The sequence below is a fragment of the Eumetopias jubatus genome, unplaced genomic scaffold (genome assembly GCF_037043125.1).
Source record: "Eumetopias jubatus isolate StellerSeaLion01/CBP00866 unplaced genomic scaffold, mEumJub1_p1.0 scaffold_7, whole genome shotgun sequence".
NCBI lineage: Eukaryota > Metazoa > Chordata > Mammalia > Carnivora > Otariidae > Eumetopias > Eumetopias jubatus.
Genome location: NW_028274813.1, coordinates 6,796,092 through 6,820,543, shown reverse-complemented (window position 1 = coordinate 6,820,543; position 24,452 = coordinate 6,796,092).

Genomic DNA, 24,452 nt, shown 5'->3' with positions numbered 1-24,452 from the left:
CCTGGTAACCAGCCCATGCAGGAAGAGAAGACATTCCCACCTCCCTGGAATCATAAGAGGCTGCTGATACTTGCCAAAGGAAACCAGGAATGATGGAGTGGCCAGAAAGTTTCAGTGCCATTCATGTGTCCACGCCCTTCTGCCTGGGCTACCAGCTCCTTCTCTGAAACTGCTCTCTGGTCCCCTGCCTCTGTCTCAGTAAAGATCAAATGAAGCTCCAGGGCTTGGCCTTAGGACTTAGGTCCCACAAGCAACATCTGTTGTTCCCCCCATCTTAAAGGATGCCTGTTGATATGGAGATGGTCTGCAGATCATTTCTGAAGTCCACTTTTGAAATCACTAGCCATTGCGTTTCAGGGCACTAAATCCTAACAGAGCCGCAGGCTGAGGGATTATGTTCCTAGCTTGGCTTGGCTCTGGGGGGCTGGGGCATCCTGGGCCTTGGGGTGGCTCAGCAATTCTCAGCAGTTCTCAGCAGTTCTTGGCTCCCTTGGGTACATTTGGCAGTTTCTAGAGACTTTTTTTTGTTGTTGTCACAGCTTGGTGTGTAGCGGGGGAGATGGTATTGGCTTTTGGTGGGCAGAGGCCAGGGATGCAACTGAATATCCTACAGGGCCCAGAATAGCCTCCCATGACCAAAAATCATCCAACCCCCAATGTTCATCTTGCCAAGGTTGAGAAAAGAGGTCTAAATGGATAATTACTTTTTCTCCCCAAAGGCTTAAAATTTATTTTATCAAACAAACAAAAACTTAGAATTCATACAAAAATGAATCTTGCTCTGTATGTGCTATACTCTAACAGAATACGTGTAATATGATTAGAAGTATTTTATGTTATAAATATGTATTTTGTTATAAATATGAATTTCATGTTATAGATAGGCATTTTATGTTATAGATATATGCTTTATATAATTAAAAATATAATTATTAATATCATCATATATTATAGTACAATTATATAAATGATAATAAAATGATACCATGATATAGAATGATTCTATATACAGCAAAATGGAGTAAGGAAGGCATGGGATGCAATGGTTTATTGAAAACTGCAGGGTGAGAGCACAGGTTATACCCATAGACAAGAGCGAGCAATCCCTCCTGTTGGCCATGGCTGTCCAATCACCTACAGGAAAAACACCTGGGCTCTGTGCCCCAATTCCTAGACCCCACCCAGACCCACTGAATTGAATCACTGGGGCTGGAGCCCAAGATTCTGCAGATATTCTTCAGGAAATTGTTATGTACACTGAAGTCCAAGAACCATAGTACCAGCCCTTCAAGAAATAAACCATCTTCGTGCCTAGAACCCCGACTGATGTCAGACTCACCTCTGAGCAGGGGCAGGGAAGGTCCAACGATTAGGTGTATGGACAGTGGAGCTTAAGGTTTATCTCATTCACTGGGGCCAGATAGTACGTTCTAAGTGTTCCAGAAGGACCAGCGCTCATGCCTTGATGCTCCTTTGCCACAGAGTCTCCTGTCTGAAGGATAATGAGAGGTTGTTCTACATCTCACCCAAATGTGGCCGCCATCTTCTGAGAAGAAGACACACAGTTGACTCTCCATTAGTATTTACATATTGAAAGATGGTCATATTAGGTCTTGGATTACGGATGAATCAGTCAGTCTTAACTCTCCCCACTTCTGACTGGAGTGCAAAACTCAAATCAATTACTCACAAACACTTGTGATAAGATTAATTTAATTTTTTTCTTAAACAAAGAGGGTAAATTAAAAGAATCAGCTTGCTTCTTCCCACACTGTAGTGACAAGATTAAAAATTAAATTTATACATATTTCATTTCTACATAATAAAGCCTTTTTGCAAAAAGAAAAAAAAATACCACAGTTCATCTAATTAAATCAAAGAAAATTGCCTGCAGCAATGTTACAGTATTACAATTAAGCCACTGCCAAAACCAGCCCTCAGAATTCTTAAACACTACTCTGGGTTTAAATTCCAAATCAGGTTTTGGTCTGTGTGTGTATGTGTGTGTGAATTTTGGGGGTGACTTCAGGGAAATGTGGATTCTTCTCCTATGTCAGTGCATAAGGGTGGGAAAAGGATTTTCAGACATCCTGGAATCACCGATACATTGAAGACAACAAGCTCTAACTTGGGTTAAAAAAAAAAAAAAACTCAGCCTAAAATTTGGGAAAAGTATCAAAACAAGAGTGTTCACCCTGTTTTTTTTTTCCATCTCCCAAATAGTAAAACCATTACAAAATTGGAAGTTAGATGCTTCAAACAAAACCCTTGATGGTCATATGATTTCTTGAAGTCTGCAAAGATTGCTTGCATGGCTGAGAGAGACATGGTCAGTGTGTGGTTCCAGGCTTTTCAAGAACTACAATGTCCAGGTACCACTAGAAGTGACTCACAATGCCACTTCCACTCAGCCTGGGATTTAAGGAGAGCTGGCTCACACCTCCTCATAAGGACTTCATTATTTGGAGGCTGGACAGGTTGGTGGAGGTGACCTCAGCCCCTACAGGGGCAAAAAAGCCCGGCATATGGCCCCCACCTTCTTGCAAACAATATGGTCTTCAGGAAGTTCCCAATTTGGTTTCTGATGACATTCTGGCAGGATTGAATTTTGTTCTTGGAAATCAGGCCCTGGAATGGGGAGAGGCTCACACAAGTGCTGGCCTGAGTCCTGGTTTGGGTGAATCATTCATGCCTTCTTTTAGGTCAAAACGATGTTCCATGACAGGTGCTGAGCAAATGTTTACTGAATAGACGTTTCTTTCAGCAGCAGCTTGGCAAGCAGAGTCATGGGTCCGGAGTAGCCTGTGTGGGTCACCACATTCTTGGTTGCTTCTGCCTGGTGATGGGCAAGTGTCAGAGCTTAAGGACCACTCATTTACTTGGAGGCTGAGAGTTCACTGTCAGTCATAGCAGGAAACAGCTACCGGAGGGCATTTTAAAGTCTGTCCCCCAAGTACCTTGTCATTTGATCCTGGCAATGTCCCTGGGGATGTGTAAGAAGTCCACGACTCTTTATTTGAAATCCCCAAAACCAGAAAACTCTGAAAGCCAGATGTTTGTTCATAAATTTGGCATAAACTAATGTGGCAGCCAAATCTGAAATGAACAAACGTGATATTATTTATGATCTTCATGTAGCCCACAGAATGGAAACAAGCATAGATTTGGCTGCAGAAGTATTGATGAGTTTAATTATGGGATGCCCTCCCAGTCCCCACTGGGAGAGGCACATGATATATGGTATGTGTGCATATTACCTGCATGAGGTATGGATTGCTGTATATAACAAAGTAGCCCCAAACTTAGCAATTAAAATGGCATGCCCCTATTATCCCAGTCTGGGTGGGTCAAAAGTCTGCATGGCTTAGCTGGGTGGGTCCTCTGCTCAGGTGTCCGGAGGCTGCAGTCACTGTGTCTACCCATGGTCTCTCACCCGGCTACAAGACTGTAGTTAGTGGGGCCACCATCATCTTTGCCTGGGACTGGATCCTCTTCCAAGGTGACCCACGCAGTGTTGGCAGGATTCAGTTCTCAGGACGCTGGACTGAGGGCCTCAGCTACTTGCTGGCCATTGGCCAGTTCCTTCCCAGGTAGCCTGATCCATCCGAAAGCTCATATAAGACAGACCAGAGAGAGAAATACCAGGAAGACTAGAGTTATAGTCTTTTGTAACCTAATCTCAGAAGTGACACCAACTCTCCCCTCCATATCCTTTCATTAGATGGGATTCCTAAGTCTGGCCCCCACCCAAGGGGAGATGACTTCACAAGGACACCAACACCAGGGGTGAGAGTTTTGGGGAGCCATATCACAACCTGAGGGACCCACATTATCACCCCCACTTCACAAGGTGAAGTAAGTTCTGAGCAGTTAGTGTTCTAGGTCTCAAGACTGATGAGGGGTGAGTAAACACATGAACTCGAGTCCTCCCATGCCTACTTTTTGCTCTACTCATGTGACACGCTTTAACTCCATCCTCAGAGTGGTTAAAGATAGCCCAGTGTGAAAGGACACACTCTGGAGTTCCCATAAGTCTCAGCTTAACTCTGCATTCCATCACTCACAAGCTGTGTGACCATGGACGAGTTGCGCAGACTCTTTGAGCTTCAGTTTCTTCATCTATAGAATCAAATATCTGGCTACCCTGCTGGTGATGTTGCTCAGGGAAGGACGTGAGCATGAGTGTAGGGGTGCTGCATGTCCCTGTGGATGGCAGGTGCTCAGTGAGTGGAAGCTCCTTCACCTGTGAAGTTCCCCTAACCTTTGCTCTCCCTCTCCCTGTGTCCTGTGACAGTCTTGAGACGGGCAGGGAAGCGTGATCACCCATTTTACAGATGGGGAATTGGAGGCTTAGAGGATATTAAGAGATCTGCCAGGGGAGGGGGCCTCCGTCGGCCGCTTCTGGCAAGTGCTAGAGCCGCGGAGCACAAAATCGGACCTTTTAGAAGTCGCTCCGCGGAGGGACGTCGGTCCAGTGGCTAAGCTGGGGGTGGAATCCTCACGGGACAGTGTGGTCTCAGGGCCCTCAGGGTCACAGAAAGACCGGGGGTGCCTGAGTGCGGCAGAGCTCCCAGGTATCGGAGCAGGGAAGCCGGCTGCAGAGACGGAGCCGAGGCACGGGCTCTCAGCTTGGGGTTGCCATAAACTGTGATCCGCGGCCCAGTCGGGCCACTGCTCCACCAGCAGGGACCCAACAAGCGGCAGATCCAGGGGAGACTCCCCTTCCTCCCCTTGGAGGGGCACCGCAGGGATCTGCTGGGTTTGGAGACCACACGGGGTCGTGAGCCAGAGATAGAAACGCTCCGTCACAGGCCGGGTGAGCACGGAGTGCGGCCGGAGACCGGGGACACGGGAGTGACTGCTTTTCTCTGGGGACGCACTGAGGAGCGGGGCCCCCGAGTTCTCAGCTCCTCCAGGTGGAGATTGGGAGGCTGCCATTTTCACTCTCGTCCTCCAAAGCTGTACCAAGAGATTGCAGGGAACAAAATCTCCCGAGAGCAAACCTGAGCAAATTCCTTAGCCTGGTCGGACAAGGGTGGGGCAATCCCGCCTCCGGCAAAGACATTGGGAACCACGGCAACAAGCCCCTCCCCCAGATCAGCAAGAACCGCCAGCCAAGACCAAGTTTACCGATCAATGGGAATGGCAGAACTCCAGCGGTAGGGGAATACTGCACATAGAATTCATGGATTTTTTCCCATGATTCTTTAGTCTTTCAAAGTTAATTGTTTTTTAACGGTCTTTTTTTTTTTGAATTTTTCTTTTTCCCTTTTTCAACCAACATCTTATCAATCCATTTTTTAAAAAAACATTTTTATTTTTCATTTTTAGACTCATATTCTATCCCTTCATAGTAGTTACCCTTATTTTTGGTATATATATATAAGTTGTTCTCTCTTTAAAATTTTGAGATACAGTTTCTTCTAACAGATCAAAATATACCCTAAATCTCTAGTGTATGGCTTTGTTCTAGTCTCCTGCCTGATCACATTCTCTCCTCCCCCCTTTTTTTTAAATCCTCTTCTTTATTTTTTCAAACAACTTCTTATCTTATGAATTCCTTTTATAAAATTTTTTATAATTTTCATCTTAAGAGTCATCTTCCATCCCTTCATCGTATCAACCTTTATTTTTGTACATATACAAGTTTTTCTTTCTTTAAAATTTTGGGAGGCACTTTCTTCTAACAGACCAAAATATGCCCAAAATCCAGTGTGTGGCACTGATCTATGCACCAGCTTGATCATATTTGATCATATTCTGGTTTTTTTGTTTTGTTCTGTTTTTATCTTTTTCTCTTTCTTTTTTCTTTCTTTCCCTTTCTTTTCCCCTGGTTTCAGGTCTTTTCTGATTTGTTTAGAGTATATTTTCTGGGGACATTGTTACCCTGTTAGCATTTTGTTCTCTCATTCATCTATTCTCCTCTGGACAAAATGACAAGATGGAAAAAAATCACCTCAACAAAAAGAACAAGAGGTAGTACTGACTGCCAGGGACCTACTCAATACAGACATTATTAGTACGATGTCAAACCTAGAGTTCAGAATTATGATTTTAAAGATACTAGCTGGGCTTGAAAAAAGCATGGAAGTTATTAGAGAAACCCTTTCTGGAGAAATAAAAGAATGAAAATCTAACCAAGTCAAAATCAAAAAGGCTATTAATGAGGTGCAATCAAAAAATGGGGGCACTAACTGCTAGGATAAATGAGGCAGAAGAGAGAATCAGTGATATAGAAGACCAAATAATGGAAAATAAAGAAGCTGAGAAAAAGAGAGAGAAACAACTACTGGATCATGAGGGCAGAATTCGAGAGATAAGCGATACGATAAGATGAAACAACATTAGAATAATTGGGATCCCAGAAGAAGAAGAAAGAGAGAGAGGGGCAGAAGGTATATTGGAGCAAATTATAACAGAGAACTTCCCTAATGTGGGGAAGGAAATAGGCATCAAAATCCAGGAGGCACAGAGAACCCCTCTCAAAATCAATAAAAATAGGTCAACACCCTGACATGTAATAGTAAAACTTACGAGTCTCAGAGCCAAAGAGAAAATCCTGAAAGCAGCTCGGGAGAAGAGATATGTAACCTACAATGGTAGAAACATTGGATTGGCAACAGACCTATCCACAGAGACCTGGCAGGTCAGAAAGGACTGGCATGATATCTTCAGAGCACTAAACGAGAACAATATGCAGCCAAGAATACTATATCCAGCTAGGCTGTCATTGAAAATAGAAGGAGAGATCAAAAGCTTCCAGGACAAACAAAAACTAAAGAAATTTGCAAACACGAAACTAGCCCTACAAGATATATTGAAAGGGGTCCTCTAAGCAAAGAGAGAGCCTAAAAGCAACATAGACCAGAATATACAGTATACAGTATATTAATATAATATACTGTAATATACTATATACAGTAACAGTCACCTTACAGGCAATACAATGGCATTAAATTCATATCTTTCAATAGTTACCCTGAATGTAAATGGGCTCAATGCCCCAATCAAAAGACAAAGGCTATCAGATTGGATTCAAAAACAAGACCCATCCATATGCTGTCTGCAAGAGACTCATTTTAGACCCAAAGACACCCCCACATTGAAAGTGCGGGGGTGGAAAACCATTTACCATGCTAATGGACACCAAAAGAAAGCTGGGGTGGCAATCCTTATATAAGACAAATTAGATTTTAAAACAAAGACTGTAATAAGAGATGAGGAAGGACACTATATCCTACTTAAAGGGTCTATCCAACAAGAAGATCTAACAATTGTAAATATCTATGCCCCTAACATGGGAGCAGCCAATTATATAAGGCAATTAATAACAAAAGCAAAGAAACACATTGACAACAATACAATAATAGTGGGGGACTTTAACACCCCCCTGACTGAAATGCACAGATCATCAAAGCGAAAGATCAACAGGAAATAAAGACTTTAAATGACACACTGGACCAAATGGACTTCACAGACATATTCAGAACATTCCCATCCCAAAGCAACGGAATACACATTCTTCTCTAGTGCCCACGGAACATTCTCCAGAATAGATCGCATCCTAGGTCACAAATCAGGTCTCAACCGGTACCAAAAGATTGGGATTATTCCCTGCATATTTTCAGACCACACTGCTTTGAAACTAGAACTCATTCACAAGAGGAAAGTCAGAAAGAACTCAAATACATGGAAGCTAAAGAGCATCCTACTAAAAAATGAATGGGTCAACCAGGAAGTTAAAGAAGAATTAAAAAAATTCATGGAAACCAATGAAAATGAAAACAAAACTGTTCAAAATCTTTGGGATACAGCAAAGGCAGTCCTAAGAGGAAAGTATAGAGCAATACAAGCCTTTCTCAAGAAACAAGAAAGGTCTCAAATACACAACCTAACCCTACACCTAAAGGAGCTAGAGAAAAAACAGCAAATAAAGCCTAAACCCAACAGAAGAGAAATAATAAAGATCAGAGCAGAAATCAATGAACTAGAAACCAAAAGAACAGTAGAACAGATCAACGAAACTAGGGGCTGGTTCTTTGAAAGAATTAACAAGATTGATAAACCCCTGGCCAGACTTATCGAAAAGAATAGAGAAATGACCCAAATCAACAAAATCATGAATGAAAGAGGAGAGATCACAACCAACACCAAAGAAATACAAACAATTATAAGAACATATTATGAGCAACTCTATGCCAGCAAATTAGATAACCTGGAAGAAATGGATGCATTCCTAGAGATGTATCAACTACCAAAATTGAACCAGGAAGAAATAGAAAACCTGAACAGACCTATAACCACTAAGGAAATGGAAGCAGCCATCAAAAATCTCTCAACAAACAAAAGCCCGGGGCCAGATGGCTTCCCAGGGGAATTTTACCAAACATTTAAAGAAGAATTAGTACCTATTCTTCTGAAAATGTTCCAAAAAATAGAGGGGCGGGGGGTGGAGGGATGGGTTAGCCTTGTGATGGGTATTGAAGAGGGCACGTTCTGCCTGGAGCACTGGGTGTTATGCACAAACAATGAATCATGGAACACTACATCAAAAACTAATGATGTAATGTATGGTGATTAACATAACAATAAAAAAATTTAAAGGAAAAAAAGAGATCCACCAAATACCACCTGTCAGAACCACTACCTGAGGTTATTTTATGAATCTGGTTATGAATTTATTTCTTTTTTCCATGACCAGAATATGGGCTCCATGAGAGAAGAGACCTCATTGTGTTCTTTACTGCTCCTTCCTCAGCACCCTAACTCCTAGATGCACAGGGTCATTGCTTTGTGAACCTTTGTTTGAGAAATCAGTGTGTGAGCTCAACTTTCTTCCCCCAACCTGTTCCTTAGCTGGGACCCCATTGCTAATCTGTGGTGGACACTCAAGCCTGCAGCACTTACTCAGTGGCCTCGAAGTACATTTGTATTCATTCATTCATTCATTCATTCATTCATTCATTTTTGGTTGCTGGTCCTGGGACAATCTGAAACAAGTGAATGTGCCCAAAGCCTCAGAAATTCAGAAACTTTTAAAAAGGCTTTCAAAGACCTTCTGAAGCCTATTCATGGACCACTGGGATGTGAGCCCCAACTGTAGGAAGGCATTTGGGTAAAGACTGTCCCACTTTCATATGAATTAGCCTGCACCTAACCCAACGTGGCATTTCTTTCTGAAACACAAACCCACAGCAGTGAAATAAGACAGAATTTGAGGTTGCAATTTGCCCTGTCTTCTCAGCCACTAGGTTGACTTTTAGGACTGAACCCCATGGCTACCACTCCTTCCCTCCCTCCAACTCCAGCTCTGGGAGAACATAGTCCAATGTGGACAGCTTGACTTCCACAAAATCCGAAGACAGGCTCTTGTCCATGAGGGCTCCCTTCCCCACCTGGTCCCCTGCTCTCAACCCTTGTCACCCTCCTCAGCCTGCTGCCTACACAGTTTCCTTCAAGGACATTTATTTGGTTCCAAAGCCAGGGAGGCCATACCTAGCAGGGATTCCCAGGCAATATGCCCTATACCAGGAGGTTCAGATGTGGGAAGGAAGGGCCTGTCACTCTCAGGCCCTTTGGTCTGGGGGGCACGGGGCAGTGTGCAGGCAGCCACCTAGCTCCCCCACCTACTAACCATAAATGACTTGGGCAAGGCTTCCAGCACCAATTCTTATTATTATTTTAAAAATAGTAAGAGCTAAATTCTGAGGGTTTACCATGTGGGTAGGTGCTTTTCTTCTATGACCACAATACTCCATCTTAATAATAGTCATTGAATTTAATATTGTTGGCCTATCCAACATATAGATAAGAAAATCAGTTTAAGGGACTTTCCCAAAACCACAGAGCTAGTACGTATCAGAACTTAAACTGTTGGCATTATGATTTTAAATCTATGCATGTGTTTAACCCCATTGTTAGCCTGGTCTTTCTTCTTTAGAGGGTCCATGATCTATTGATAGGAACATTCCATGAGTAGAGATAACTATGTTATAAAACAGAAAGTTTTATAGGAGAGGGTTAATAAAATCCTGTCAGGATTCAGAAGAGGGAAGAGTAATTTCTGGCTAGGTATCAAGGAAGGCTCTCCAGCAGATGTGGCATCAGCTCCATAAATCCGTAACATAGCATCCTGAGTACCTGGGCTCCACAACAGCCTTAGGTCCACCTTCTTCTCCATCAATGTGGTCCTTCCTTCTCCTTCTCTTCCTCCTCCTGCCCAATCTCACCCATTTTTTTCATCAAACCAAGATCTTGTATTTTCTGGGAAGTTCCTCTGAGAAAATGCAAGAAATTCTACATAGAGGTAAGTCCATGCATTTTGAAATATTATTAGAAATCATACCTATCCATCTGGAAGTGTATGGTTATGTTCACAGAGGTATCTCAGAGAACAGTAGGGTGAAGAAGGCCAGTGGGCTGGTGCCTTGGCGGACTAACCAAGGATAAAGACCTAAAAGGTTCTCTTGGAAGCAAGAAGAAAAAAAAAAAAAATCAAAGAGCCAGGGATGCTGGTGTGGACATGCCATCAGTGACAGCTGGTTCCTGCAGGAGTTGGGGATGAAGACTGGGGAAGTTGCTCTCAGCCCCATGGGTGAGGTCATGGATGTCTGTTGGGATTACCACAGTACACTGCATACCACCTTCCTTGTGAAACTGTATGTGGTAATACATTGGAAATTCTTTCAATTTCTATCTGGGTGACCCAGTACATTATAATCTTTAAGATTCAGACCAGGAGTATATATTTTTATTAAGTGTTGTAGATGATTCTGAGACATTCTATCCAATCATAAAGTCTGTTCTGGAGTAAGGTCAGTGTCATGCTTTGGCTATACCCAGGAGCATGGGTGCCTGAGTGGAGGTACCTCAGGTGCATAAACCCAGATGTGATACCAGTGGATCTCGGGCTCTAGTGTGTGGAGTTTATACCACATTGTCTGGTGTGTTTCCCCTTTGAAGCCTTCATCAGGTGATTTGTTCACATGCTCCTGGAATGCGATGATTTGTCAGTCACTGCCACAAGGAAGAATTTTCCCTGAGAGATCAGAATTAGGAAGAATGACCCATTGCTATCAGCAGTAGAGACAGGATGAGAAAAGGCAGTTCCAGAGACACAGAAACCTCTGCTCAAACCTGAGCCTTTCTCACACACTGGAGCGGAGAAACACAACTGTCCACCACACTCCCACCTGAGAAGTGTCTGCAGCAGCTGGCTCCTGGTGGAGACAGAACTGTCTTCTCAGAATGAGAACTAACCCGCCATTCCCAAAGCGTTTGGAGAAGAAGAAAAGAATTCCAATGGCTATTTGACCCCACTACCTAGCTTAGGGAGGTAGAACAAGCAAACTCCTTTTTCCCCCCTGGGTCATGACACTGAAATAGAACATTCTGGCCAACCTGATAAAGCAAATCACAGCAGTGAGCTTCATACTTTGATGTTCCAGAATGGCTAGTTGCCATCATGGTCATCATTTAACTAATTTAATCTTGTCGTGAACGTACTTATGGGTCATTGCCCAACATCACTAAGTTACACATGGGGAAACTGAGGCCTGAGAAAGGAAGAGGCTTGACCGAGATCCCCTACCCAGTCAGTCAGTAGCCTGTGCTATCAGAGGCACCTGGGCTATATGGTTTCCTGAAGAAGATGATTGGTTGCAAGTTTGGAGCAGAATGACAGTTGCTGAAACGACCCAGCTGGGACATAGACAGACAGGGGCTGAAGACCACCTACAGAAACCATGCATGTCATGGAAGAAACAAGACGAGAACAGACAAGGGACTGGAGACACAGCCTTCTGGACTTGATTTACCACAAGAAGGCACATTCGATAGTAGGATGTAACAGACAAATGATCACATGTTTGACAGTTTTGGAAAAACCACTGTCTGTTCACTTGCCAGCCCGTTAAGAGTTCTTGCTCCCACTTTGTGGTTGAGTAATGGAGTTTCTAGGGGTAAAGTGACCTACTGTGGCCACTGAGCATGTTGTTTGGAGGGCCAGGATTCAAATCCAGGGCTATCTGGGTGCTTGTCACCCATTCTTTCCACACTTGTCACATTGTTTCCTTCATTCAGGCTGACACCTGCATACTCAAAGGTCATAGGAAAGGAAGTATACTTCTTTGGGAAAATTTGGAGATCAGGACCATTTTGCTTCTTCAGAAAGCGAGAATTTGCTGGAGATGAATGATGACTAAAAAATCCAGATAGTTTGAATATTTCTCATATAACAATAAACCATCTGCAGTTTTGCCATGAGAAGTGTTCATTCATTACTCAGACACTTGCTGAGTATGTACTGTATGTTAGCCACATTGCTAGACCTTACAAAGGTCAGAGGGGAATTGTTCCAATATTCTGCTTCCCAGGAACTCAAGACCAAGAACGATCATCGTGTAATCATTCTTAAAGACTTCATCATACTTCCCTGCTCATTGCTGTGTGGCTTGCTTCTTCTTCCTGTGGAAACTGGGTAGTCCTTACCTCATTGACTTTGGATTTGGTCAGTAGGATGTGGGAGACATAAAATATATCATGGTCAAACCAAAGCTTTAAAATGCATTTAAAGTTTTTCCCATCCCTCTTCTGCCCTCTGCCATGATGAAGGTAAGCCCCAGGTAAGTGTTCCTCCATCTGCCTGGGGTCCATTTGGAGTAGCGCTTCACCTCGCAGAGCTGTATCCTATAGCAGAGTCAACCAGCATCCTACACAGACTGTAAGTGAGAAATGAACATTGCTCTACATCACTGAGTCTTTGGGGTTATTTGTTATAGAAGCAAAACTAACAGATGGTGAGGACATGAAAATTATACAAAACAATTCTAATACAAGATGGAAGCTGATGAGTTCTAAGAGAAATACGAACACTTTTTTGAGTCTATAGAAAGAAATAGATTGCTTCTGTTGATAAAAATCAAGAAGGAAGACCCTATGGAGATGGTGGTATGTGAGGTGGACACTGAGCAGAGCAGGAACTGAACATGGCAATAAGGTTGAACAGGTTCTGATGCTCACATTATTCAGGGCTGGAGCAGGAGGTTGGGGGGGAGGCAGGAGGCTTAGAATATCAGAGAAAAATCTGTTTCTTCTCTGTTACCCTGTGAATCCTTTAGGCCTGTACTCATTTTGGTGAACTACTGTGTATGTATGGAATCTCAAGAGCTCTGATCATAATGGACTAACTTCTCCCCCTGAGACGTTCCAGTGGAGTGCACAACGTGATATACATTTGATGGAGATCTGGGAGCCTACCCCAGATTCACAAGTGAAGGAAAACGATGAGACAAGATATCAGAATAGCTGAGCTTATTGCTATTCTTGAGATTAAAAGGCTTTGTGATTTTGGATTATGTTCTTCTGCTACCTGACCTCAATTCCTCCTCCCATTTACCTAGGCGATGGAGTAAGAATCTCTAAGGACTCTTTCAACTCTGAAAAACCTGAACTGCTAAGGATTCATTTTCATGAAAGACTCCAATGTTAGGTTTGATTTCAGCTGCCAATTAAGTGTCACATCACACACACATATGAGGTTGCTATGTTGACCCAGACAATGGAAAACATCAGCTTTGTCTATGATAAAGGTCTCCCAGTTAATTGCCAGTCTAGTCACTCCCCTGGGTCTTATTTTTTCACATTCATGTTAACCTTAAACTTCCCTCTGTCATTTCTTAAAAACTGCTGTGTTCTTTAGAGAGCTTTTCTTTCTTTCACTCTTTAAATCTTAACTGCTTATAAACATATGCTGAATCCCATATACAAGTTCTTCCATTTCCATCTTCCTTATTTCTCCCTCTAATTCTGACAGAACCTTAAGTTTCTCATTCCAGGACTCTTTCTGAGATGTTCAAACTGAAAGCCTGTGTTACTCTTGTCTTTTATCCCTAATCTTTCAGAAAATTCTGTTGTGATGTTCACTGGGTGTTAACGTAACTAATGAATTATTGAACACTACATCAAAAATTAATGATGTACTATACAGTGGCTAACTGAACATAATAAGAAAAATAATAAAATAAAATATGCAAAAAAAATTCTGTTGGCCCTGTATTAAAAATATACCCCAAATCTCAATTCTCTTCGCCAACTCCATGACCACTGCACTCTCTCATCAGTAATGACTGTGGTGTAAACAGCATCCCTGCTCATCCATGGTCCCTGCTAGTAATAAATTTGATTTGGCAGCCATGACAATGTACTGCTCAGGTCTTCTGCTGCAAGGAGCATAGTCAATGGATGATCCCAGCTGCTGTTCCTCCAGAACCACCACCATATTTGTGCCAAGGCTATGCTTCTCAAGGGCTGCCCCCAGCCAATGACCAAGCACGGTGGAGGGACTAATGCAGGACCACACCCAAAAGAGGTAGGACTCACTCCACCAACTGGTGGCTTGGCTCAAAAACAACCACTGGTTTGGCCAAACCTTTCTTAGAATAGTCCAAGCATTAAGGAGGGCACATGATGTGATGGGAACTGGATGTTACATGAAACTGATAAATTATTGAACACTACATCTGAAGCTAATGGTGTACTATATGTTGGCTAATTGAATTTAAACTAAAAAAAAGAATTGTCCAAGACTCTTCATATCCAAGCCTCCTTCCTTCTTCTACTCCACCTTTTTAATGGGAATTGGATCTGCATTAAGATTCAAAGGTTCTCCTCACTTACACCAGCTCCTCAGGCATTTCCATCAGCACATTTCTAAATGGACTCCAATGAGACTAACTGAAGGAATCATTCTCAGACACATCATAATTGAACGGTTGAAAATGTAAGACAAAGGAAAAATTCTGAAAGCACCCAGAAACACATGGCACATTACCTCCAAAAGAACAATTGTGTGACGGATGGGAGGTTTCTCACATAAAGAGGCCAGCAGGAAGAGGGCAACACTTTTCAGGTGCTGAAAGAGAAGAGCTGCCAACCCAGGAATCCATAGTCAGGGAAAATGTCCTTTAGGAATGAAGGTAAAATAAAGACATTCTCAGAGGAAAGAAAACTAAGTAAATGTGTCAAAAGCTGACTGTCTTTAAAAAAAATGCCAAAGAAAGTTCTTCAAATGGAAGGAAAATTATCCTAGAGAAAAACTTGGAACATCAATAATAAAGGAAGAGCAACAAAAATAGTAAAAATTTTGGCAAATAGATTAATATTTCCCTCTTAATATCTTTAAAATATATACGGTAAATGAATGCAAAAATTGTAACCTTATCTGATGGGATTTCTCAATGTTTTCAGATATACTGTATGTGAAAACAACAACAGGAAGAGTAGACATAAACGGACTCACATGAAGGTATGTTTTCTACATTCCCCGTGAAATGGTAAAATATTAATTCTAAGTAGACAGTGAAATGTTAACTATGAATATTGTAATCCCTTGGGCAATCATTATGAAACCATATAAGTGATATAGTCAAAAACTCAATAGATGGATTAAAATGAGGTAAAATACTATTTAAATTATTTAAAATATTTATCTAGTAAATATTTTATAAATTTAATGAAATATTTAAAATAGGGCAAGACAGGAAAAAAGGAATAAAAAAGGTAACACATGATAAATAATAGAATATTATACTTGACTCTAAAACAAACAATAACTCCAAATAATAACATTAAATGTAAATGATTTAAACATGATAATTATAAGACAGAGACTATCAAATATGATAGTAAAGAAGTAAGACCTAACTACATGCTGTTTACAAGCAACTCACTTTAAATATAATAATATAAGTAAGTTAAAAATAAAAGAATGAAAAAAGATATACTTGAAAAACAAACAAAACAAAGAAAGATGGAATGGTTATATTAATATCAAACAAAATAGACGTAAAAGCAAGGATAATTTCCAGTATAGAGAGGGACATACATAATGATAAAAGGACCAATTTACAGTAAGAAAAAACAAGCCTAAATGTGCGTGTATCTAATAACAGAGCTTCAAAATACATACAACAAAAACTGATAGAGCTAATTGAATGGAAAACAGAAAAACAAAATAAATGAAATCATAAGGTAGTTCTTTGAAAATCATGATAAACCTCTAGCCAGGCGAATAACAGAAGAAAGAAAATGCAGATTACTGATATCAGGGGGAAAAAATGGATATCATTATGGACTCCATAGTTTTTTATTGAGATATAATTGACATATAGCATTGCATTAGTTTTAGGCATACAACATAACGACTTGATATATGTATATATTTTGAAATGAGACTACATAGATATTAATGAGATTATTAAGACCAAGTACATGCAGAAATTTTGACTACTTTGATGAAATGGTCTAATTTCTTCAAAGAAAGCCATAAACTCAACAAACCATAAAAGGTTACCCAAAATGAAATTCACAACTTAAATAGTTTTTTTGTTTTTAGATTTTATTTATTGGGGTGCCTGGGTGACTCAGTCAGTTGAGCATCTGCCTTTGGCTTGGGTCATGATCCCAGGATCCTGGGATCGAGCCCTGTGTCAGGCTCCCTACTCAGTGGAGAGCCTGCTTCTCCCTCCCCCTCTGCCCCCTACCCCTCAGCTCATGCTTTCTCTCTCTCTCACTCTCTCTAGTATAAATGAATAAAATCTTTTTTAAAAAGATTTTTTAATTTATTTATTTGACAGAGAAAGAGCACTCTCACAAGTGGTAGGAGGAAGAGGGACAAGCAGACACCCTGCTGAGTGCAGAGGCCGAGGCAGGGCTGGATCTCAACACCAGAGATCATGATCTAAGCCAAAATCAAGAGTTGGTGGCTTAATCGACTAAGCCACCCAGGCGCCCCAGTTTTTCTTCTATGAAAGTACTTGATTTCATAGTTAGAAACCTTCTGGGGGAAAAAATCCAGGCCAAGATGTTATCACTGGCAAATTCTGCCCAACATTTAAAGAAGAAATTAAAAATTCTCTACAATCTATTTCAGATAATAGAAGAGAAGAAACACTTCCCAACTAATTTTATGAGTCCAGTATTACCCTGCTCCCCAAAAGTAGGCAAAGGAAACCATAGAACAATGTTGTTCACAAATTGTAGAAGCAAAAATCCTCAACAAAATTTTAGCAAATCAAATCCAGAAATATGTACAAGTTAGAATACACCCTGATTGCCTCCTTCATTTTAATATAGCAAAGAAGCAAAACTGCATCAACATATTAATTGATACAGAAAACAGAACTTGACAAAATTCAACATCTATTCATAATTTTTTTAAAAAATGCTCAGCAAACTAGGAATAAAAGGGATCTTTGTTAATCTGGAAAAGAGAATCTACAAAAAAAAGGTTGCTAACTTCATACTTAATGGTGAAAGATTAAATTCCTTCCCCACAGGTGGGCAACAAGGCAAGCAAGTCTGTCCACCACTCTGTTTGAAGGACATACTGGAAGCCTAGCCAGTGCAATGAAGCAAGAAGACATAATAAAAGACATACAGCTTCGAAAAGAAGAAATTAAAATATTCTTTGCAGAAAAATCCAATGGGATCTACAAAAAGCTTCTACACGTATTATCAAGATTGCAAAGACCATTCAATGGTGAAAGGATAGTCTGTTCAATAAATAATTTTGGAAATACTGGACATCCATAAGCAAAAAAAAATAGTTTTGACCTAACTCTCACCCCACTCACAAAAATTAACTCTAACTGGATCAAAGATCTAAATGTAAAACATAAAACTACCAGAAGAAATCACAGGATTAATTCTTATGGGATTAGGTAATAAAATCATGATCTATAAAAGGAAAAAATGATAAATTGGATTTCATCAAAATAAGTGTTAAAGAGAATGAAAACACAAACAATAGACTGGGAGAGATACTTGGAAATGAAATAAATAAAAATAAATGACTTGTATTTGCAATATGTAAAGATTTCTCAAAACTCAACAGTAAGAACATAAACCAGTTAAAAAATGGGGACAAGACTTGAACAGTCACAAAACAGAATATACCCATGACAGATAAACATGAGAATCTATGCTCCACATCATTATTCAATAGAAAAATCGAATTAAAACCATGTGGGACACTACAACACTTTTTACAATTAAAACAAGACCAAGAGCTGGGGAGGATACATAGCAACTGGCACTTTCCCATGTGCTGGTGGGGAGACAAAAGTTCATGTTCTTTTGGAACACACTTTGGCAATTTCTTATAAAGTTTTACATATACTTGCCATATGACCCAGCAACCTCACTCCCAAGTATTAATCCTACAAAGAAATGAAAACGTCCATGCAGAAGCCTATATGTGAATGTTTTTAAGCAGACCCACTCACCAAAATTACCCAAACTGGAAACTACCCAAGTACCCTTCAGTGGGTGAATGTAGAAGCAGACTGGTAAATGCATCCATATAGTGGGATGCCACTCAGCAGTAAAAAGGACCGAAATCTTGGTATACACAACATAGATGTATCTCAAAGGCATTAATCTTGATGAAAAAGTCATTCGCAAAAGGTTATGTGGTACATGCATGAGATATAAATAATAAAGCTCAACACCCATGTATGATTAAAAAAAAAAAAAAAACCTCTTTGCAAATAAGGAATAGAAAGGAATTCCTTTAATGTGATAAAACATAGCTACCCAAAATGTATGGCAAATATCATTCTTCATGGTGAGTCATTAGAAGTAGTGCCTTTCAAATTAGGAACAAGGCAAGAATGCTCACTTCCTCTGTTTCTATTCCACATAGCCCTATAAATCCCAGCCAACAGAATAAGGGAAAAAATTAACATATAGAAAGAAAAGAAAGGAAAAACATTATTTTATGACTCATGATTGTTAATATAGCAAACTCTAAAGTATCTACGAATTGTTAAAATTAAGAGTTCAGAGAAATAGCTACATATGAATCAATATATTTTTACATTGCATTTCTATATTCAAGCAGAAAAAAATAAAGGTACTATTTATTTTCAATAGCAATAAAAGTATATGATACATATAAATAATTCTGTAAAAGATGTGCACCTGTATTAAAATAAAACTTTATTGAAGCTTTTTTAAAGACCCAAATAAATGGATAGATATATCATTTTTTAGCAATATAAAGCCTCGGTATTTAAAATATTAAATCTTCTCAAGGTAATCTATAGATTCAGTGCAATCCAATCTAATCCCCAATAGGTTGTTCTAGAATTTGACAAGCTGATGCTAAAATCTATATGGAAGTACAAAAGCCTAAGATTATCTAGGACACTCTGAGAAAGAAGTCGGAATGGGGCAGCTTGCCCTACCAGACTTCTAGTCTATAGCAAAAGTATAGTAACAAAGACCATGTAATATTGCAAATTGTTCATTGTAACAGAAGAAAGAGCCCAGACAGGGATCCTTATGTTAAAACTTGGAATTTAACAGAGAATGCATTTTGGATAACTGGGAGGAAATTACCAATGCATGAATGGTCTTAATTATTTGGTTATTCATATGGGGAAAAATGAAAATGCATGCCTACTTTATAATGCATGCCTACCTTAGAAGCACGCCGCATGTGCTGAAGACCAAAATGTAAGTGATAACATTAAAAATGTTAAAATGTTTTTATAATATTCAAGCAGGGAAGGGTTCTCTTACATAAGCTTCCCTCCAGTCTCCACTAAGAAACACACAGTGACATAAGATATAGTTACATTAAAACCCAACATTTCTGTTCATCCAAAGGCACCGAACAGATTGTGAAAAGACAAGCCACCAACTGGGAGTGTTGAAACGCACAAAGCAAACAGAAGACCCACATCCAAAATGTATTACACCTGACTCCAAGTCAATAAGAAAATATGAAAATTCAACAAAAATGTTGATACAAGCATTGAACAGGCCCATTGAAAGAAAGAAAATACTAAATAAACAAACATAAATAAATAAGTGAAAATACAAAAGACATAGGTAAATGATAGATAAATAGATCTCTCCATATAATTGGTAATATATATAATATATCCATGTATAATTATATGGATGCTATATACAATATGCTGATCTATATATAATTAATAATACATTATATTAGTATATAATTTATTAATAATTCATATCTATCTATATCTTTAGATATTCCATCTGAATAGTAACCAGTTTAATATAAATTAGACCTTTTATGACTATTAGAGAGATAAAAATTAAGATACTCAGTGATGCCAAGTGATGGTGATTATATTCCTATCTTACTATTGGGAGTGGAGCTGACACAACCCCCTTTTTTTCCAAAGATTTTATTTATTTATTTAAGAGAGAGAGATTGAGAGAATGAGTGGGGGGAGGGGCAGAGGGAGAAGCCAACTCCTCACTGAGCAGGGAGCCTGACATGGGACTCAATCCCAGGACCTCAGGATCATGACCTGAGCCAAAGGATGACTGACTGAACCACCCAGATGCCCCTTGCACAAGCCCTTTGTTAAGAAATCTGGCATGATTTCATAAGACTGAACATTTCCATTTCCAAGTATGCTACATTGTATTCTCAGCCATAGAAACTCTTTTACTTGTGACCCACGACATGTGTAAGAATGTTTATTCAAGCACTCTTCACGGTAGCAAAAAAACTGGACCCAATTCAAGTGCTCATCAACTGGTAAATAAATACATTGAAGTATATTCACCCAATGGATTATTAAGCACTAGTGAAAAGAATCGGTGTTACACACATAGACACATCTTTTTTTTATTGAAGTACTTTGACATTCGATATTATATTAGTTTCAAGTGTACAGCATAGTGATTCGACAATTATGTGCATTATGCTATGCTCACCATAATAAATATAGTCACCATCTGTCACCATACAATGTTTTTACAATATTATTGACTATATTGCCTATACTGTGCTTTTCATCTCTGTGACTTATTTGTTTTAGAACTAGACTTTTGTTAGCACCTCTTAACCTCCTTCACCTATTTCACTATCCCCAATCCCCCTCCCCTCTGGCAACCACCAGTATAATCTCCACACATAAATGAAATCATGTATTTGTCTTTCTCGGTTTGACTTATTTCACTTAACATAATGTCCTTCAGGTCCATCCATGTTGTTGCAAATGGCAAGATCCCATCGTTTTATGGCTGAGTAACGTTCCATTATATATGTATACATATTTTATATATTATATATATTATATATATGCACCTATGTGTATATATGCACATAAACATAACACCATTATATATGAATCATTATATATATAATATATACTATATATATTATTTATATACATACCAATATATGTATGTGTGTGTGTGTGTGTGTGTGTGTGTGTGTATATAAAACAACATATACATACCACCTCTTCTTTATCCATTTACCTATCAATAGACATTTAAATTACCTTAGATTACTTCCAAGTCTTGGCTATTATAAATAATGCTGTGATAAACATAGGGATGCATATATCATTTGGAATTACTATTTTTACTTCCTTTGGGTAAATAACCAGTAGTGGAATTACTGGGTTATATGGCAGTTCTATTTTTAATTTTTTAAGGTACTGCCATACTGTTTTCCACAGTGGTTGTATCATTGCATACTCCCACCAGCAGTGACCAAGGGTTCCTTTTTTCCACATCCTCATCAACATTTATTACTTGTTTGTCTTTTTGATATCAGCCATTATGGATTGGTGTGAAATAATACCTTCTTATGGTTTTGACTGCATTTTTCTGCTGATGAGTGATGTTGAGCATCTTTTCATGTGTCGGTTGGCCATCTTTTGTTTTCTTTGGAAAAATGTCTATTTAGGTCCTCTGCCCATTTTTTAATTGAATTAATTTGGTTTTTGTTTGTTTGTGTTGAGTTGTCTGAGCTCTTTATATATTAACTGCTTATCAGATGTCATCTGCAAATATCTTCCCCATTCACTAGGTTGACTTTTTGTTTTGTTGATGGTTTCCTTCACTCTGCAAAAGTTTTTTATGCTGGTATACACTCAGTCGTTTATTTTTGCTTTTGTTTCCCATGCATGAGGAGACAGATTCATAAATATGTTGCTAAAGTCAAAGTCCCAGAGGTTACCATCTATTTTTTTTTATTTTTATGGTTTCAGGTCTCACATTTAGGTCTTTAGTCCATTTGAGTTTATTTTTGTGTATGGTGTAAGAAAGGGATCCAATTTCATTCTTTTGCATAGAGCTGTCCAGTTTTCCCAACACCATTTTTTGAAGAGACTGTCTTTTGTCCATTGTATATTCTTGCTTCTTTTGCCATAAATTAGTTGACCATATATGAGTGGGTTTATTTCTGGGCTCTTTATCCTGTTCCATTGATCTATATGTGCCTATTTTTGTGCCAGTACCATACTGTTTAGATTATTACAACTTTGCAGTTTATCTTCATATCTGGGATTGTGATACCTCTAACTTTGTTCTTCTTTCTCAAGATTGCTTTGGCTATTTGGGGTTTTTTGTGGTTCCATACAAATTTGAGGATTATTTGTTCTGGCTCTGTGAATAATGCTGTGGGTATTTTTTTTTAATATTTTATTTATTTATCTTAGAGAAAGAGAGAGCAAGCACAAGCAGGGGGAGGGGCAGAGGGAGAAAGAGACTCTCAAGCAGACTCCCTGCTGAGCACGGAGTCCGGTGAAAGGCTCTATCTCAGGACCCTGAGATCATGACCAGAGCTGAAATCAAGAGTTGGCTGCTTAACCAACTGAGCCACTCAGTGCCCTTGCTGTTGGTATTTTGATAAAGCAATCTGTAGATTGCTTTGGGTGGTATGGACATTTTAACAATGTTAATTCTTCCAATCCATGAGCATGGTATATCTATAGCATAGAAACATCTTAAAGCATAAGGTGGGTTGAAAAGTGATAGGTATAGACTAGTATAGAGAGAAATATTCTGTTTTCTTGAAATCCAAAATAATAAAAAATACATTATTTAGGAATAAATATAGATAATTTTTGAAGGGAGTATGATAGATCCAAAATCCTCTGGGAGGGGTATTCACAGAGCAATGGTGAGGTATATATTATGACACTGGCAATGTTCTGTCTCGGGATTGCTCATTTTTTTATTATGCTTCTTAACATGCATATATTAAATAAAACACTTCATATGAGTCAAATGATATTCATTTAAAAGAATAGAAAGATAAGAGCATGGGCAGATGAGAGACCAAATGCATAAGTGCTTGAGGAACGCGGGGTTGTTAGAAACAGCAAAAACAATGTGGATGGTTTTATGTGAGAACATGGCCTGAGTATTTAAGATTGGAGTTGGATGACTATCCAGAAGGGAATGTTTATCTGCTGTAGAATGATGGCAAGAAGGGGCAAGATGTATGCTCTGGTTATCCATTACTACATTAAAACCCATACCAAAAAAATCCAAAATCTAGTGGCTTAAGCAAAGGCATTTATTTTGCTCCTGAAATCTGTAGTAAGGGCAGGGCTCAGTGGGGTCAGTGTGTGTCTGCTTTATGCGGGAACAGTGGGGTGAGTTCCATGTTGAGAACTGGAATCCTTAGGTTTGCTCACTTGCACGCCTGGGCTAGGAGACTCCAACAGCAGGTGCCAGAAACTGCTGAGGCTCTTGGGGCATCCAATCCTCTCTCTACCTCTGTGTGGTCTCTCCAGTAAGAAGGCTTCGGGGCAGCCAGTCTTCTTAGATGTTGACCCGGCGCTCCAAAGATGTATGTCCCAAGAGGCAGTCAGGAGGAAATTGCCCCTCCTTTTCTTTCTTTCTTTTTTTTTTTTTAAGATTTATTTATTTATTTATTTATTTGAGAGAGGGAGAGAGAATGAGAGAGAGAAAGCACATGAGAGAGGGGAGGGTCAGAGGGAGAAGCAGACTCCCTGCTGAGCAGGGAGCCTGATGCAGGACTCGATTCCAGGACTCCAGGATCATCACCTGAGCCGAAGGCAGTTGCTTAAGCAACTGAGCCACCCAAGAAACCCTGCCCCTCCTTTTCTAACTCAGCCTCCGAACCAATGCAATAATCATTCCAGCCACATTCAAGGTAACCACAAAAGCCCCACCAACTTTCAAGGGGAGGAAAATATCTTTTCTACCTTTTCTGGGGAGAAATGTGAAGTTTCTGGAAAAACAGGGAGAACTGAAAATGTTGTGGAAATTTTGAGCTGGCCCAGTATGTGCTGTAGTCCCCAGCGGACTGGAGGGAAGTGGGGGTCTAGTAAAGAGGAGAAGGAGAATCAAGTTTGGAGGCAGGTGGAGAACCCTTACTATAGACCGCGGTGCTTAGGTTTGCAATAGGAACTAAAGGGGCTCATGGAAATGCAGGGCTTAAAAGGTGAGGTTTAAAAGGTTTAAAAGGTGAGGTTTAAAAGGTTTAAAAGGTGAGGAAGAGAAAATACCATTTAAAGGAGGATGATTTGTACCAACATGAAAAAGATATCAGGAAGGAGAAGCTGTTGTCAGAAAGACTCAGAGGATGCCTTGCCCAGCCAGGCAGGTGTAACGGGCCCTTGGGGATTGTGAGGAAAAATAAA